The 16,482-nt window shown below is 52.1% G+C and overlaps 1 long non-coding RNA gene across 1 annotated transcript; it reads right to left on the bottom strand.

Moving 5' to 3' along the window:
• Positions 1–696: 696 nt before the first annotated feature.
• On the bottom strand, positions 697–16,310 carry LOC141277701 (uncharacterized). The gene is made up of 2 exons (XR_012329453.1): positions 15,444–16,310; positions 697–1,889 (listed from the first exon to the last, which is right to left on the bottom strand). It is a non-coding gene; the product is annotated as an uncharacterized lncRNA (long non-coding RNA).
• Positions 16,311–16,482: the final 172 nt, after the last annotated feature.

Raw genomic sequence — 16,482 nt, 5'->3', positions numbered from 1 at the left:
GTCGGGGAACTAAGATCCCACATGCCGGGCAGTGTGGCCAAAAATATATTTTTTTAAATATGCCTTTTCCAACTCCACTCCTTAGCCCTTCCACCCTGTTCTCGGCTGGGTCACACAATTACTCTGCATCTTATGTGTGTCCTCCTTGTGGGGCAGCTCACAGATGAGGCAGGTGCGCGATGAGAATTGAGACCAGCAGCTCTAGAGAGGAGTATTCTCCAACTCAAGGGCGGTGACCTTCCTGAATCCTCCTGAGATACAGGGAAACCAGACCTCGTTTAGGAAAATGACATCAGAATAATAGCTCTTGTGTGGAATCACCATCCAGTTTTGCCATTGCTTTTTTGTTATGGTTGTTTTCCTAGAAATGACACCCTTTCCCACCTACGGAAAAGCGTCTGAGGGGCGTCTCATTCTGCAAGCTGCACAGAGACGAGGCTATGCCCACCTCGTGTGATAAACACCTTTCCGCCCTCGGCTATCTCTACAGGGTCAGTGAATTCTCTGTGCCTCTTCCAAGTGCCACGCTGCTAGCCGCACACGCACCCGGGTTCTGTTCCCACTATGAGACAAAGAGCTGTAGCCATGCTGTGCGGTTTCAAAAATATTTTATTTTCTGGAATAGCCATATGTCTGGAAGAGCTTTGTCTTTATCGCCCATCTCCACACAGGGAGACAGAAGCTACGACGAGAGAACAGAGGTGCAATACGTCACACCTGCAGGACGGAATGACGGGAGTGTTTGGGAGGATGTATAAAATGCTCACCAGGGTGCATGAGGACAGGTGGGGGGCAGGGGCTGGCGATGCCGGGTTGCACACTGCCGAGCACATTCATCGAGACGTGCACGCACCCCACAGCGCGGGGGGAGGGGGGCCCTGAATTTTCACCTGGCCCCCCTCAGAGTTTACACAGAGTGGAGGGAGAAACCTGCTACAAGTCCTCCGCGGCTGCCACACTGGGCAATGCAGGTCTCACCCGTGACGCGACGTCCAAAGTGCCTGCTGCATCGTTTACGGTTGCAAGAGAAGTAACGCTAGGCTTGTTTCTAGAATGTTCCAGGACGCTCTTATTTCGTGTGCAGAGTCTCTTGTCGGTATTTTATAAGGATGCCACTCTCCTTCCGGATCATGGGTTCTGCTCACCGCAACAGACGGATAGAAAGACTCGGGGTACGTTGGCAACAAGGATGGTGGGGCGTGTCTTGTCTGTGTCCCCTCGCGCGTCTGCCTGCTGTGTACACAAGAGCAAGCCCGGAAGCTCTGGGCGGGCTTGTGTACGCCGTAGGGCATGGGCTTGCATCTGAGACTGAAGAGGGTCAGGCACCAGCTGGACCTACCTTCATGACGGCATCATCTGAACCCGATTGTTCTCTGGACTTGCCTAGTCAGGAATAACAGTAAACACTTCCACTGGGCTGCGCCACTGACCACAGGAACCCCTGTGACTATGCACAACGGGAAGGCGGAGGAAAACTTCACAACACGGAGTGGGCCGGGGGGCGGGCGGGCGGGAATGGCTAGGATGGGACCACAAAGGGGTATGGAGGTTACAGATGCCAGCATAGCCCCGGAGGTGAGAGTTGCCCATGAGTCCTGACCGCCTGGTGATGGCGTGGCAAGATGAGTGATGGGGGATGGCCTCAATCCTCATAGGTGGTCACACCACCCTTCACCCCACAGCGCAGCTGGAACACATGCTGGTTGGCAGACTCCAAGGTAGGGCCGAGCAGGGACCTCCAGGCATCCGACCCTACATCCACATTGGAGTCCTGGCCGGCCGGTGGTCCACGCGGGGCTGTGTTCTCACGACCTCTTGGCTTGTACCTGGAGGACAGGTGAACGGTAGGCTCCACGGGCAACCGGAGCTTCTCTTTCCCTTCAGGGCCCCTAAAGGGTTGGAAAGAGAAGGAAAGACAACAGAAGTGTAAGGGGGAGAACATCAGTGGTGAGCCCACAGGAGCGAACCCCCTTCCATGCTGCTGAGCTTTTCCCCCAGCACCCAGGTCTTCGTTCCTAACATCATGCTCAAATAAGAGGAAACAGGGCTCCCTGGAGAAATGGCTAATTCTAGGACCCGGGCTTAGGAGACCCGGGCTTAGGAGACGTGGCTGGAGTGTCTTCTAGTTCCAGAAAGTAAGGAAATGTTCAAAAATACACAATAATTGGGGCATGTCAGTAGGACACAGAAGATAAAGTGGAAGAGGTCCCAATGGCCAAGCAATTTGAGGCAGGAAATAAAATACTATTGGATTGTAACCCGAAAGAAGAAATGAATCTCCATGTGTCCAAACTGGGAGACATCCATGAGTGAAGAAATAAATAAATGAGGGAGGAAAACTAAACATCTCATGCAGAAAAATTCCAAATAGATGCTGTGCCCCTAAGACGGTGGAATATGGTTTCCTTCTTAAGTGTGGGCTGTTCACAGGGTCTTCCTTCCAAAAGGGTGTGGAATGAGGACACACAAGTAACTTTGCATTGGAGACATCTGACTACCTCAGCCAGCTGACCAAGAAAGCCCCAAACGCACAGTGACAAGTCATGTTGATAATATGTCCCTTTGATAAAAGGTGATGAAAAGAGCACTTCACTCCTGTGGGTTTTCTCTCAAAGACCAATCATCCCAGTCTAATAATGAAAAAAAAAAAAATCAGGCAAATCCTAATAGAGGGGCAACCTAAAAAAAGAAATCTAACAAGTGCTCATCAAAGCTAAGGTCATCAAAAACAAAGAAAGTTTTAAAATAGAATTACCATATGATCCAGCAATCCCACTCCTGGACCTATATTCAGACAAAACTATAATTCGAAAAGATACACGCAGGGCTTCCCTGGTGGCGCAGTGGTTGAGAGTCCGCCTGCCGAGGCAGGGGACACGGGTTCGTGCCCCGGTCCGGGAAGATCCCACGTGCCGCGGAGCGGCTGGGCCCGTGAGCCATGGCCGCTGGGCCTGCGTGTCCGGAGCCTGTGCTCCGCAACGGGAGAGGCCACAACAGTGAGAGGCCCGCGTACCACAAAAAAAGAAAAGATGCATGCACCCCAATGTTCATAGCAGCACTATTCACAATAGCCAAGACATGGAAGCAACCTAAGTGTCCATCGACAGAGGAATGCATGAAGAAGATGTGGTGCATATATACAATGGAATACTACTCAGCCATAAAAAAGAACGAAAAAATGCCATTTGCAGCAACATAGATGGACTTTGAGATGATCATACTGAGTGAAGTCAGTCAGACAGAGAAAGGCAAAAACAAAGTTTGAGACACTGTCACAGCCCAGAGGAGCCCAAGGAGGCATGAGGGTGAAAGTGATAATGGTGTCCTAGGTGGGATCCTGGGACAGAAACGGGACTTGAGGGAAGAAGTAGTGAAACCCAAATAAAATGTGGGGTTTAGCAGGAGAGTCTCGACTCACGTGCCTACATGAATATCACGTTCCGTTCATGGATTATTTCTATCCTTTGTATGGCTGGACCAAACGGAACACAAGATCTGGCCATCAGCGGTGTCTCTGAAGGCTGAAGGGATGCCCGGTGAAGCACGGCAGGGAATTCTGGGGCCCCGTTGCTGTCAGGGCACCCAAAAAGGCAGTGACCCGTCACAGAAGCAGCAGCCATGTGTGGTGGTTTGGATGTGTCCCCCGACGAGGAATAGTTCTGGCCAAGTAACCCTACATTTGGGAAACTGGATGGTTGGCAACGCTGATGAGCAGAAGAGACAGAGGGGGATTCCTTCAGGGCTGAGGGAGTTCCAGGAATCTCACCCAGAAAAGGGGGGGTGAGCTGGAAGACACTAGGGCATCCGACCCTGGAGCCACCAAGCTCTTCGATAAAGCTTGTCTCCACTGACACGTGCTGTAGGTGTACGATACCCACGGGGTCCAAAGGCTTAGTATAAACACAGCATGTCAGCTATCTCCCTGACGGTTAGTAGACAATTCTAAACGCGTGTATATACCTATAGAATTTTAAAATATAATTTTAGTAAATTATATATGTATGTATATACCTATAAAATGTATAAAGTATATGTATATATGTTTTCATACATTTCTATAAATTCTGTACACTAAAAAATAGAAACACACGTATCTCTATTAATATATAAATGTACATGTTCATTTATGTATATGCACACACACATATATACATATATATTGTTGAAATGATACTTTTTTGATATACTGATTAAATAAAATATATCAATTCAATTGATTTCTTTTTTTATAAATTTATTTATTTTATTCATTTTTTTCTGGCTGCATTGGGTTTCTGTTGCTGTGTGCGGGCTTTCTCTAGTTGCGGCGAGCAGGGGCTACTCTTGGTTGTGGTGCGTGGGCTTCTCATTGCAGTGGCTTCTCTTGTCACAGAGCACGGGCTATAGGCTCGTGGGCTTCAGTAGTTGTGGCTCACAGGCTCAGTAGCTGTGGCTCGCGGGCTCTAGAGCGCAGGCTCAGTAGTTGTGGCGCACGGGCTTAGTTGCCCCGCGGCATGTGGGATCTTCCCGGACCAGGGCTGGAACCCGTGTCCCCTGCATCGGCAGGCGGACTCTTAACCACTGTGCCACCAGGGAAGCCCTCAATTGATTTCATCTTGACCATTCTTGCTTTCTTTTCTCATGTGGCTACCACGACAAGTTTTTCCTTCCAGTTTTATTGAGATATAATGGACATACAATGCTGTGTAAGTTGAAGGTGTACAGCGTGGTGATTTGACCTACATACACCATGAAATAATGACGCAATAAGTTCAGTGAACATTTGTCATCTCATCTAGATACAAAATTAAAGAAATAGAAAAAACCTTTTTTATGATGAGAACTGTTAGTATTTTGTCTCTTAACCACCTGCATGTGTGACACACAGCAGAGTTAATTATCCTTCTCATGCCGTACGTTACACCCCTGGTACTGATTTATCTTATAAGTGGGACTTGGCACCTTGGTGGCTACCAGAAAACGTTTTAATTATTTATGTGGCTTGCACTGTACTGCCATTCGACAGAGCTGTTCTAGACGCTGGAAAAATGGGGTTTCCAGGGGAAAATGCAGGAACGGGGCCCCAGACCCATCAGTGCCATGCTAGGTAGGGCTGTATGCCGGCGGTCATGCCCCTCAGAGGACCCCAGGAGCCCCATGTTCTCTGAGCACAGTGGGCCAGGTGGCCACCTGCCGCCACTCCTGGCCCCTCCACCTTTGCCAGAAAGTGGCCAAAGTCTTTGGCAGTTCGGATCTTCTGGAATCGAGGCAGACCCAGCACCTGGGGGCCCCTCCGTGTTGCAGGTGGGGCAACTCGGAAGTGGATGCCTGGTCCTTGTGAGCCGGGGGCTGGGGGCTGGGGTGGGAGCATCCCTCAGACTTTCCCAGTAAATATCTACCGAAAGAGGCTTCTCCTCCTTGGAGCCACTCGAATTTCAGCAGCAAACTCCAGGTACCACCCCCTAGGTTACAGTAGCTGCTTAGAGACCATCGTGAGTGTGCAAGGACGACCACACACACCCCAGCCCCCATACCCGGCACTAATTAATTTGGCTTTTGCAAGGAGCCTGACCCATCAGTCCGAACCAGATGTCCCCCGATTACATCTCTGTTATTCGTACGTCTCATCCTAAGACGGGGTGGGTCGCCACCCATTTCTGTGTCTTCCCAGGACACTGACCTTCCCAAGAGGGCTGAGCCTGGCAGCTCCCCTGTGGGGTAATTTGAGGGTCGCAAAGGATGTCCTTCCTGACCAGCCTCGGAGCCTGGCTTCCCACCACGGCAAGGTCCTCCCCGGCTGGCGGATGCTGTGATCCGAGGGGTAACCATGGTCACCTGCACGGTCTCTCCGCTCCCGGTACCACTTCCGGGGGAGCAGGAGGAAGCACCACAAGCAACAGAAGCCAGGGCCGTGGGCTGGCTTTCAACCCCGGACTGAGCATGCGCTCAGCAGAGGATGTAACATCAGGACCCGGCCCGGGGCCCGGCATCACCAGGACCCTCTGAAACACAGCGTCCCGGTGGGCAAGGGGAAGGACTAAGTGTTGCTTCATGCCTCCTTCTGACAGCTGAGTGAGGGGTTCGGAGCTGCACCATCTCTGGGACCGCTTGGCCTCAACCGTACTGGCTCAGAATTGGAGCAGCCTTTCAAATGGGGGCGGTGACGTGTACGGGAAAGAGTGTCCCCCTGTGGCCGTGCTGATCCAGCCCTGAACCCCCAGACCACAGGGGTGAGATGACGTCCCACTGCCCCAGACACCAGCACGTGCAGCCCTCCTTCCCCAATCCCAGGCCTGCCGTTTCCTCCTAAATGTATTTTTATCCTTTTGATACAATGACTCAAGGCATTTTTGCAGTTATTTCCTTTTTCTTTTTCTTTTTTTAATAGTCACATCAGATTTTAATTTGTTATACATTTTCATAGTTCAGTAAATGTCCTTGATAATGTAAAACAAAAAGTGTTATTTACTTGGGACAAAAAGAGTAATCTGTGTAAAAAGGGGGGGAAGACCAAAATATTTTTATATGCTTATTCAGATACATGGAATTTTCGTGAATTTAAGAGGAATGAAGATATTCAAACAGTAAGAGAAAATCATTACACTTATTTGAGTGTTCAAATGCTTATGTAAGTCTTCAATCCGTCTGGTTTTATAACACCAAAACTTTGAATACAAACAAAAGCAGAAAAGTTCACATCACCTTTTTATATGTTCCTAAGTATCAAACTGCATCAACTTATTATGAATTTAAAGACCATCACAGATTTTAAAACTAAAGTACAGGAGTGCCTGATTCTTTTTAATTCCACAAATACCTAACATCCCAAAGTAACACGTAAATAAACCTCTACTGCTCAGTGAATGTTTGAAAAATGATCCAACAAACACTGTATGGGAACGTGTACAATCACACCTTCGCCTACATGTGATTTTTGTTTTGCTTTATTTTCCACTTTTTAAAGATTGTTATTTTATATTGGGGTATAATTGATCAACAATGTTGTATTAGTTTCAGGTGCACAGCAAAGTGATTCAGTTGTACATAAATGCAGGAAAGGGTGTGAAGGAAAGGGAACCCTCCTGCACAGCTGGTGGGAATGTAAATTGGTGCAGCCGCTATGGAGAACAGTATGGAGGTTCCTTAAAAAACTAAAAATAGAACTACCATACAACCCAGCCATCCCACTCCTAGGCATATATCCAGAGAAAACCATAATTCGAAAGGATGCATGCACCCCAATGTTCATTGCAGCACTATTTACAATAGCCAGGGCATGGAAGCAACTTAATGTCTATCAACGGAGGAATGGATAAAGAAGATGTGGTGTATATATACAATGGAATATTACTCAGCCATAAAAAGGAACGAAATAGTGCCATTTGCAGAGATGTGGATGGACCTAGAGACTGTCGTACAGAGTGAAGTCAGTCAGAAAGAGAAAGACAAATATTGTATAATATCGATTCTATGTGGAATCTAGAAACATGATACAGATGAACTTATTGGCAAAGCAGAAACAGAGTCACAGATGTAGAGAACACACTTACGGTTACCAAGGGGGGACGGGGGTGGTGGTGGGACGAACTGGGAGATTGGGATGGACATATATACACTATTGATACTATGTATAAAATAGGTAACTAATGAGAACCTACTGTAGAGCACAGGGAACTCTGCTCACTGCTCTGTGGTGACCTACATGGGAAGGAAATCCAAAGAAGAGGGGACATAGGTATACGTAAAGCTGATTCACTTTGCTGTACAGCAGAAACTAACACAACATTGTAAAGCAACTGTACTCCAATCAAAATTTAAAAAAACTTACTCTAGGAATGGTTCAGTGGGATAAACAGGAGGTCCTCATTCTGGGACTTTCGCTTGTGACGGAAGGTGACATCCTGATTTCCAGGCCGAGGCTGGGCCTCCCCTGGTTTTGCCTGATTCACCCAAGGAGGAGGTGGGCTGGAAAAGGGCTGGGATGCCAAGGAGGACGGGGAAATATAGGCCCCGAAACAGGTCACCCAGCTCTGGCAGGAAGCAGCCTCTCTTTATAGCTCAGTGGACTAAATAAAGCCCTGAGTGCTGAAGAAGAGACCGAGGAGAGTTTTTTATTCCAGGAGAAGAATAATTATTTCCTAAGTAGAATTCCTTTGGTAAAAAAAACAAAACAAAACGAAACAAAAACAGCTCTGCACCCTAGAAACACTTCAAGGGGAAAAAGGGAGCAAAAGATGGCAAACAAGAAAGTGAACCCCAGGCAGAGTAAAATCTTGAGATCCTCATTCCTTTTTTTTTACAATGAGATTTTAGTTTCCACAGAGCATGAATATCCTGGGCCGTCTCTAACCTACCTGCAGAAATTGCAGGAAATTTAAAAGTAACTTAATAAAAACAGAGAAGGCGTTAAATCACAGTCAGTTCTGCAATGAGGTGGTATTCCGTGTTTCTGAAAATCACGGTGCTGGGCAAATCCAAGATAAAAATCAAAGGGTTTCAGAGAAACATGGGATTAGGGTCCTAACACGTGAGAACTCTGTCACAGACACACCAAAAACAATGACCACGAAAAGAGATAGGAATCGAATAAAACGTTAGCACAGCTGTACAACTTCTGCATGGCTATGGTCAGCATACGCACTACAATGCATAGGTGGTATTCGTTGTTGGTATGTTCTGTAATTGTTTGTGGAATTCGACCCTGGAAGGGTCTCAGCATGTGAGTAATGGTGAAGGGGAAATTCACTCGGAACGTTCTAATAACAGACGTGGGTGCATATGACTCAGATACCACACGTGCGCCCGAGGGGGCTGGCGGAGGCCTCAGGGGTGTGTGTGTGTGTGTGTGTGTGTGTGGTACAGGGCTCCTTTCAGCAGGGTGTAATTTTCTGGGCGCGTGTAGTATTTCTCAAAGATGAAACCACACACAAGCAAAGACAAATGCCAAAAGATGCTCAAATAATTCTCTGCAACAGTGGCGTCGGAAGAAACTCGTGCTTTCAAAAGAAGCGAGAAAAGAGGAGAATGGACCGTCCGGGGGCCCCCGGTTCAACAAACTGACACTTCTGCTTCTCTCATGACTGTTCATTGCAAGCTCCTCTGTTTACTTGTTTACATTTTTTTTCCTCTAGAAGTTGATGCAATACACACTGTTTTAAGCCCCTGTTTTGTGATGCATTCCTTCCCATGTCTCTTTCTATCCCCCTCTACTATCTTATTCAGTCCTTTTTTTGTCTTTGGTTGTCTTGGAATTTTGCGTAGTTGATAACATCCAACACCTATGCTGTCATCATCTCCATGAGATTTGCTCCCTTGGTATCCAAACAGTAAAAGATGAAATGGTGGTGGGGTGGGGAATAATTTAGTCTTCATCCTAATTGTATTCATGCTTCACAAACATGGTGATAATGAAGAGTCATGTACCAAAGAAGAAAGAGCAATGAGAGACAGAGAGACACTGAGTCCTGCTGACATCAGTTGAGGCCCTGGATCAAGCCATACCTGAAGACTGTCAAGGACATTCCTGTTACATTTAAGAAAATTCAAAAGAGGGCTTCCCTCGTGGTGCAGTGGTTGAGCGTCCGCCTGCCGATGCAGGGGACACGGGTTCGTGCCCCGGTCCGGGAAGATCCCACATGCCGCGGAGCGGCTGGGCCCGTGAGCCGTGGCCGCTGAGCCTGCGCGTCCAGAGCCTGTGCTCCGCAACGGGAGAGGCCACAGCAGTGAGAGGCCTGTGTACCGCAAAAACAAAAAAAAAATTCAAAAGAGTACAAGGACCTACTGTATAGCACAGGGAACTATACTCAATATCTTGTAATAACCTATCATGGAAGAGAATATAAAAAAGAATACATATGTTTATACATGTCTATGTGTAACTGAGTCACTTTGCTGTACACCTGAAACTAACACAACATTGTAAATCAACTATATTTCAATAAACATTTTAATAAACAGTAATGTGACACTGCATGGTGGTCGGACTGTTGTGCCTTGGGAGACGCAAGCATGCGTTTGACGTTTCACGAGCGTGGTGAGCCCATTTCCCCGGTGATCCTCCCATGATCACCCCGGGCGACTGGTCGACCTACAGCTTCAACCACCGGATGCACACAGACACCAGCACTGCCTGCTGCGCTTAGACGTCTAGGGAACCACAGCGAGGCGAATGCAGGTGAGCGGAAGGCTTGGTCTGGCCCAACGGAGAGTGAGAGCAAAAGCGGGCTCACATCAGCCACTGCTGACCCCGGCAGCCTGCCCTTCAGATCCCCGTTGACCACGTAGCTGGACTGTTTTCATCCACACAGAGGAAAACCCAACAGCACATCCCAGGGTTTTGTAAGGGTCACGTGAAACCATCTTAAACCCACAGGAGGTGCTTAATAGATGCATGGTCCCTGCTCCCAGGCCCCAGAAATCCAACTGGGGGGGAGTGCTACCTGAAAGACGGGGGCAGGTCCACGTCTGTCACGTCACGGTGGGGATGCGTGTGCCGGACGCCCCGTGGAGGACAGACGCCCCTCCCTGGAAGAAACTGGGAGCTCGGCGTGGACCGCACGTGGCCGGAAGGTCATGCTTTATATTCCGTTTGTGTTTCCTTTTTATTTACATGTCGCACAGACTCCATCTGTGTCGGAGGGTGGGGAGTGACTTATGGAAACATGGTCTGTTAGAGATGGAGTCACTCAGAGGCACAGAAGGGGTTTAGGACGTTCCACGGGGACCGTTTTCCTCTTTGCCTGAGCTGCCTTATTCCTGTACGCACAGCCCAGCATCCCAGCCCGGCATATGGGTTTCAGATGCAGCCTCCTGCATCCCCGCCAGCCACAGGCCCGGCAGCCCCGGCTCCAATTCAGGCCTCCATCCCGCCCCCCTCCAGCTTCAAATCCACTTCTTTCCCATTTCACTCTGCAACTGCGATTTAGCCTGACACGCAGAGAATACCGCATCTGGAAACGAAGAGGTGAGACGCTCGGTCTTCCTTACCTGCCAACACCTTCGATCTCTGTGACCTGCGTGCCCACGTGTTCTAGAAACATCTGCAATGCAGACCACTTTGATGAACATCTGTGGAGTGGAGCTTGAACAAAGTAGGAACACAGGCTATTGTATGAGGCATTGTGAGGGCTTGACAAACATTCTCTGCCTCCTTTTTTTTTTTTTCTTTCTGAAGCTGAAAATAGCTTCAGAAGCAACAATCAGATTCCGTACCCAATTCTTTTCCCCCAAAGTCACTTGTCTTGAATTGTAACACGTTTGCTTCTACCAAAGAATCTTGCTTTTCAGGGATGCGGGAGCTGGGGGATAGGTACATCAGCTCACACAGTATGAAACCCCAGGACTATACTTCTCCAACCCCGCCCGCCAGCTCACACATCCTGAGCAAAAGTCAACTGCCCAGCAAGCAAACAGCCGCGGCCACTCCTGGGGCAGCCCACAAAAAGTTTCACGGCTACAAAGTTCTTTCTTATGTGATTCACAAACAGCGTCCTTCCAAGCGTCATCACTTTTCCCTCGTGCTGGGTCCTCGATGCTCTGTTTCCCCGTTTCCCCTGATGCTTCTGTGCAGACCCAAGGTGCTCACTTCCATCAACGAACTATTCTTTGAAAGAAGCCGAGGTTTCCAGCAGCCACTCTTTGCCTCTTTGGAGAAACCTTCAGTTTGGGGGAGAAAGGGGCGGGGGGCACAGGAGGGAGCTTTGAGGGCATCTTTACACAACATAGGATGCAAAGCGCAATCCTTGTAGGACACAAAAGTGTTCTCAAAACATATTAGGACACTGTTATTAAAAAAGTGCTGTCCGGGACTTCCCTGGCGGTCCGGTGGTTAGGACTCAGCGCTTTCACTGCCGAAGGCCTGGGTTCAAACGTTCAATCCCTGGTCGGGGAACTAAGATCCCACAAACCACGCGGTGCAGCCCTAGGAACGTTAACTGACAACTTCCAAAATATAAAAATAGAGACACACTCTTTTTAAAATTTTAATTGAACTATCGTTGATTTACAATTCTGTGTTAGTTTCAGGTGTACTTCTTTTCCAGATTATTTTCCCATATAGGTTATGACAAAATATTGAGTATAGTTCTCTGGGCTGTACAGCAGGTCCTTGCTGGTTATCTATTTTATATACTAGGCACACTCTTGAATTCACTTTTTCAAATCTGTATGTCTGATTATCAATATTTATAAAGAAATAAGTCAAAAGCTTTTTTAAAATGGAAACCTATGTGCTCAATGCCTGTAAATATATATTAAGCAGTTATTTTGTAATCTATCAAAAACAACTTAGAAGAAGAAGATGATTCCTAAGCCCTAAGGGAGAGGTGAAGAGAGAAGCACCATTAAAAATGTTTGGAATGGGACAGCCACGGAGGTGAGCTTTTATTTACAGATACACGTGAGCGTGCGTGCAGGTCCGCGGTAAGAGCTTGGAGACTCTTGGTGACTGGTTTCTTTTCCTTGCGATCTTAGGAAAATTACATAATCTTTTTCTTTTAGCCTCTTTTTTTCTGTTCTGTATAACTGGAATCATCATTAGACTCACGTTGCTGTCAGAAGGATAAAATGCGATGTGAATAGTATCCCTTTAACTCTGTCTGGTACTTTGTAACACCCTCCGTAAGTATGAGATGTAATTGTTATTTATAGGAAGCCCCATTTTGTTGTTTCCTTTCGGCAGGCACTCTGGATTTGTTGCTTGTCCGTAGGAAATTCAGAAGGTGACAGGACAGATATTTCTACCTTGTCACACTCTTTCCAGCCTTTGGAGATCAGCCTCACCACCCCCCCACCCCCGGATTCAGGAGTGATCTTTCTGGGCTCCAGAGAATGATCTTGGTAGAGGTTGCTGTCTTCAGGCAGTTGAGCGGTCTCTTTTTAGACCGTAAACACCCACAGGGTCCCCAGGATCTCGGGGCTCCCTTGGAGAGGTGATGGGTGGAAACATGCAGGCATGGACATAAGAGGGAACAGGGCGCTCCTTTCACGGAAGCAGAGGAAGGTCTCCCGAGCGGCCCCTCTCCGGCCGGAAGCCCCCCGAGCATGACTCTGTCCTTCACCAGTGACGCCTCGGCACTTCTGGCTCCATGACCTTGGGCGAGAAACTACCTCGGTTTGTACCTGAAATGGGAATACTGGCATCGATCCAGAAGGCCATTTGGGAAGGTCTTCTGTAGATCACAGAGGCTACTGTGAACGTGAGGGACCGCGATTTCATTTTGTCTAAAAGGGTCGTGGTTCTGTCCTGGTCTATGTCGGGGTGGGAGGGGGCGAGTGTCTACACTGTGGGCATTACCGTGTCACAGCAAGAGCATTAACTCACGGATTCATTAAGAGCAGCCGACTCCACACACGCCTGGCAATTTGAATCCGGGGACCCTGTGTTTTTGTCCTGATTTTGCGATGACCCTCTCCGCAGAGACGGCAATGATTACGAAGGAGACGCATTTCATGGGTCATAGAAATAATATGCAGATGGCTGGTTTCTAATTGATGGGAAGGCACATTCTCTGGGAAGTGGAATCAATGCTGATCTGTCGGGATTGAAATGGCGTGTGGGGAAAATAACCCAAGGGAGGCCCAGCATGGACCGACCTGACACGTCACCGGATGGGAATGGGGTCCCGCTCCCGTGTGTGTGTGTGTGTGTGTGTGTGTGTGTGTGTGTGTGTGTGTGTGTGTGGCCAGCACCGTCAGCCGTGGGGGACCGACCCTCCGGCCACAGGAAGACACCCTGGATGGTCTCAGTTATGTACTGCTGGGCACTTTTCCTTGTAAAGGTGTTTTCCTACCCCTGCCAGATGGGCCCCACTAGCCCCCAATCACAATGTCCTCCCCCAGGCTCAGCGGAGACTCAGGCACCTCCTATGGGTGGCTTCCCCTTTCCTGATCCACTCTCCCGCAGTGTGTGTGTTTGTTGCAATTCTGGCTCCTAATTCACGTGCCGTGCGTGGGATGCAGACTTGTGAGGTACTTTCTCTGGTGGAGGGGGGACAGTTTTCAAGGCATCATATTTGGGGATGTGATCACGAATCTTTTAACCTCCTTTCGCGCAGCTAATTCACCCGATACCTAAGGCGCGGCGCTTCAGAAATTTATCAGAAGTATTTGCCTGGTCTGTTTCGAACCCAGCTGAGCAAATCTTAGGCTCTAGCTCTTGAGATGGGGGGTGGGGGCGGTGGGGGCGGTGGACAGGGGAAGGGGACCGGTCTCCGGAGCTGGGGCAGGCCCTCCAGAGATGCATGTGACAGGAGAGCGTTTCCCCAGCCAGCTCCACAGAACGCCTTCAGAATGCATTTGCATTCGGGGCATTGTCTGGGGGGTGTCCTCGGATCTCTCTTCCCTCAAACAGCGTTTGTCATCTTGAAAATGGGTCTCCCCTCCCCGCCCTCCGGGTCCTCAGACACTGGATCTTGGAGACGTGCGCTGGAGGCTGCAGGACCACTCTCCGACTCCGCACCAATTTTAACCGCAGGAGAAAACCCACGCAACGCGCACAAACCCTGATCGCCCCACATCAGACAGGCTCGCTCCCCTTGGGTTTTCCAAAGATTCCGGGGGACGAGGAGTGCCTGCGCTTTCAGTTTCCTTAACCCTCCAGGGGCTGGAAACGGTTAGTGGGAGAGGAATGCACTAACATGAATTGCACAAAGCTGGGCTGCTGAGAGCTGGGGCGGCTCCCTCATGACCGCCGGGACCCAGACATCCCCCTCTGCCCTGATTACCCCAGGAAGACGGCCTAGCCATCTGCAGGTGCATAAACTGGCAGCCTGTCTAAGATGGGTGTTTTTCCTCACGCGTTCCTTCTGCACAGAGACGTTCAGAGAGAGGTATTTTTTTCTGGATAACAAGATATTTATTTAAGTCGCAAAGTTGCTCGGCACACCTGGCGGAGGGCAAAGCTTTCCCACTTTCCCTCTCCTCTGGGGTAGGGGGCTAGGGCACCGGGGAGGAATTCCCATCCCCGCGGGTCTGCGCCCCTCGGGGGTGCCTGGGGCGTGAGGAGGGCGCCCCGGGCTTTCGACCCGTTTTCCACTGCTGGCGGGAGGTGTCCCTTTGCGGTGGATTGCGCTCGGCCCCCCCGCGCCGCGCTCTCTCCGCACGGCCCGGCGGGGCTGCCCGGGGTCCTCCGCGCGGGGTCCCCGCGCCCGCGGGCCGACGGCTGGGGACCCGGCAGCGCGTGGCAGCAACCGGACGCCCGGCAGCTCGGTCCCGCTCCGCCCCGGGCCGCTGCGCAGGTGGCGACCCAAGGCGGGAGCGCCCGGCTCCTCGGACCCAAGGCGCCGGGCTGGATCGGGGGGGCGCCCGGCCCTCCGCACGCCCTCCCGCCGCCGCCTCCCCCCGGGTGGCGAGGCCGGGGCGCGGCGCCCACCCGGGGCCGGTCCCGCGCCGGCACCCCGCGCCCGCCGCGAAGTTGCGGCTCGCCCCCGCCTCGCCCCGCAGGGCGGCCGCCGGAGTGCACTCACCCGCTCTGCCCGCTCCGTCCCTGAAGGTCAAGGCCAGGTGGCTGCGGCGGGCGCGCGGCGGGGCCCGGGGCGGGGGGCGCCGGCGGGCCGCCCCGCCCCCATGCCCGGCGCCGCGGGGGCGCCCTCAGCGCGGCGGGCCCCGGGGGCCGCGGCGCTCAGATGCCGTGGTCGCAGTCCACATCGCGGCAGATGTACCAGAGGATCACGTACAGGATGAGCAGGATGGCGAAGATGAAGAGGGCCACCAGGATCGCCTTGGTCACCGGCGAGATGAGCGACTGCATGGCCCCGGCGGGGCGCGCGGGGCGCGGGGCGCGGCGCTCACGACCCCCGAGCGCGCCCGGAGCCCCGCGCCGGCCCCGCGCCTCATCCGCAGTGCTCCGTGCCGGGGACGGGCGCCCGCCGCTCGGCCGCGGCTGCTCGGGGCGGCTGCGCGCGGGGTCCGACCGCCCGGCGCCGCTCCGGGGCCCGCGCTCCTGCGCTCACCGGGCCCGGCGGCCGCGGGGCTGGGCGGGCGGCGCGGGGGGCGCGGCGGCCATGGGCGAGGACGCGGACGCGGACGGAGGCGGCGAGGCGGCGCGCCCGGCAGGTCCCCGCAAACTTGGGCGGCGGCGAGAAGGCGGGCGCGCGGGGACAGGTGGAAGCCCGGCCCCGCGGGGCGCGGCGCGCGGCCGTCCGCGGGCGGCGTGGGGCGCGGGGCTGCCGGGCGGCGGGGGCGCGGCGGGGAGGCGCGGGGCCGCGCGCGGGGAGGGGCTGCGGCGCGGCGGGGGTGGGGGGGGAGCCGCGTCCCCACCCGCGGCCCGCGCGCGCCCCTCCCGCCCCGGCGCCCCAGCCCTCTCGCTCCGTCTCAGCCTCGGCGGTCCGCCCGCTCCCCGTCCGCGCGCCCCCCTCGCTCCCCGTTTCCCGGGCGCCCGCCCCTCAGCCCGCGGCCGGGGCGCTGAGCTGTAATTACTGAGGACCGGGGAAGGCGGGCAAGAGGCAACGGCGGAGACGGGCAGCCCCTTCCTGCCCCCTCTCTCCCGGAGGGCGGCTGGCTGGC

Source organism: Tursiops truncatus, chromosome Y (assembly GCF_011762595.2).
Source record: "Tursiops truncatus isolate mTurTru1 chromosome Y, mTurTru1.mat.Y, whole genome shotgun sequence".
In the NCBI taxonomy this organism is placed as follows: domain Eukaryota; kingdom Metazoa; phylum Chordata; class Mammalia; order Artiodactyla; family Delphinidae; genus Tursiops; species Tursiops truncatus.
Note: the sequence above shows the minus strand (reverse complement) of the source record. Positions and strands in the feature narration are given on the sequence as shown.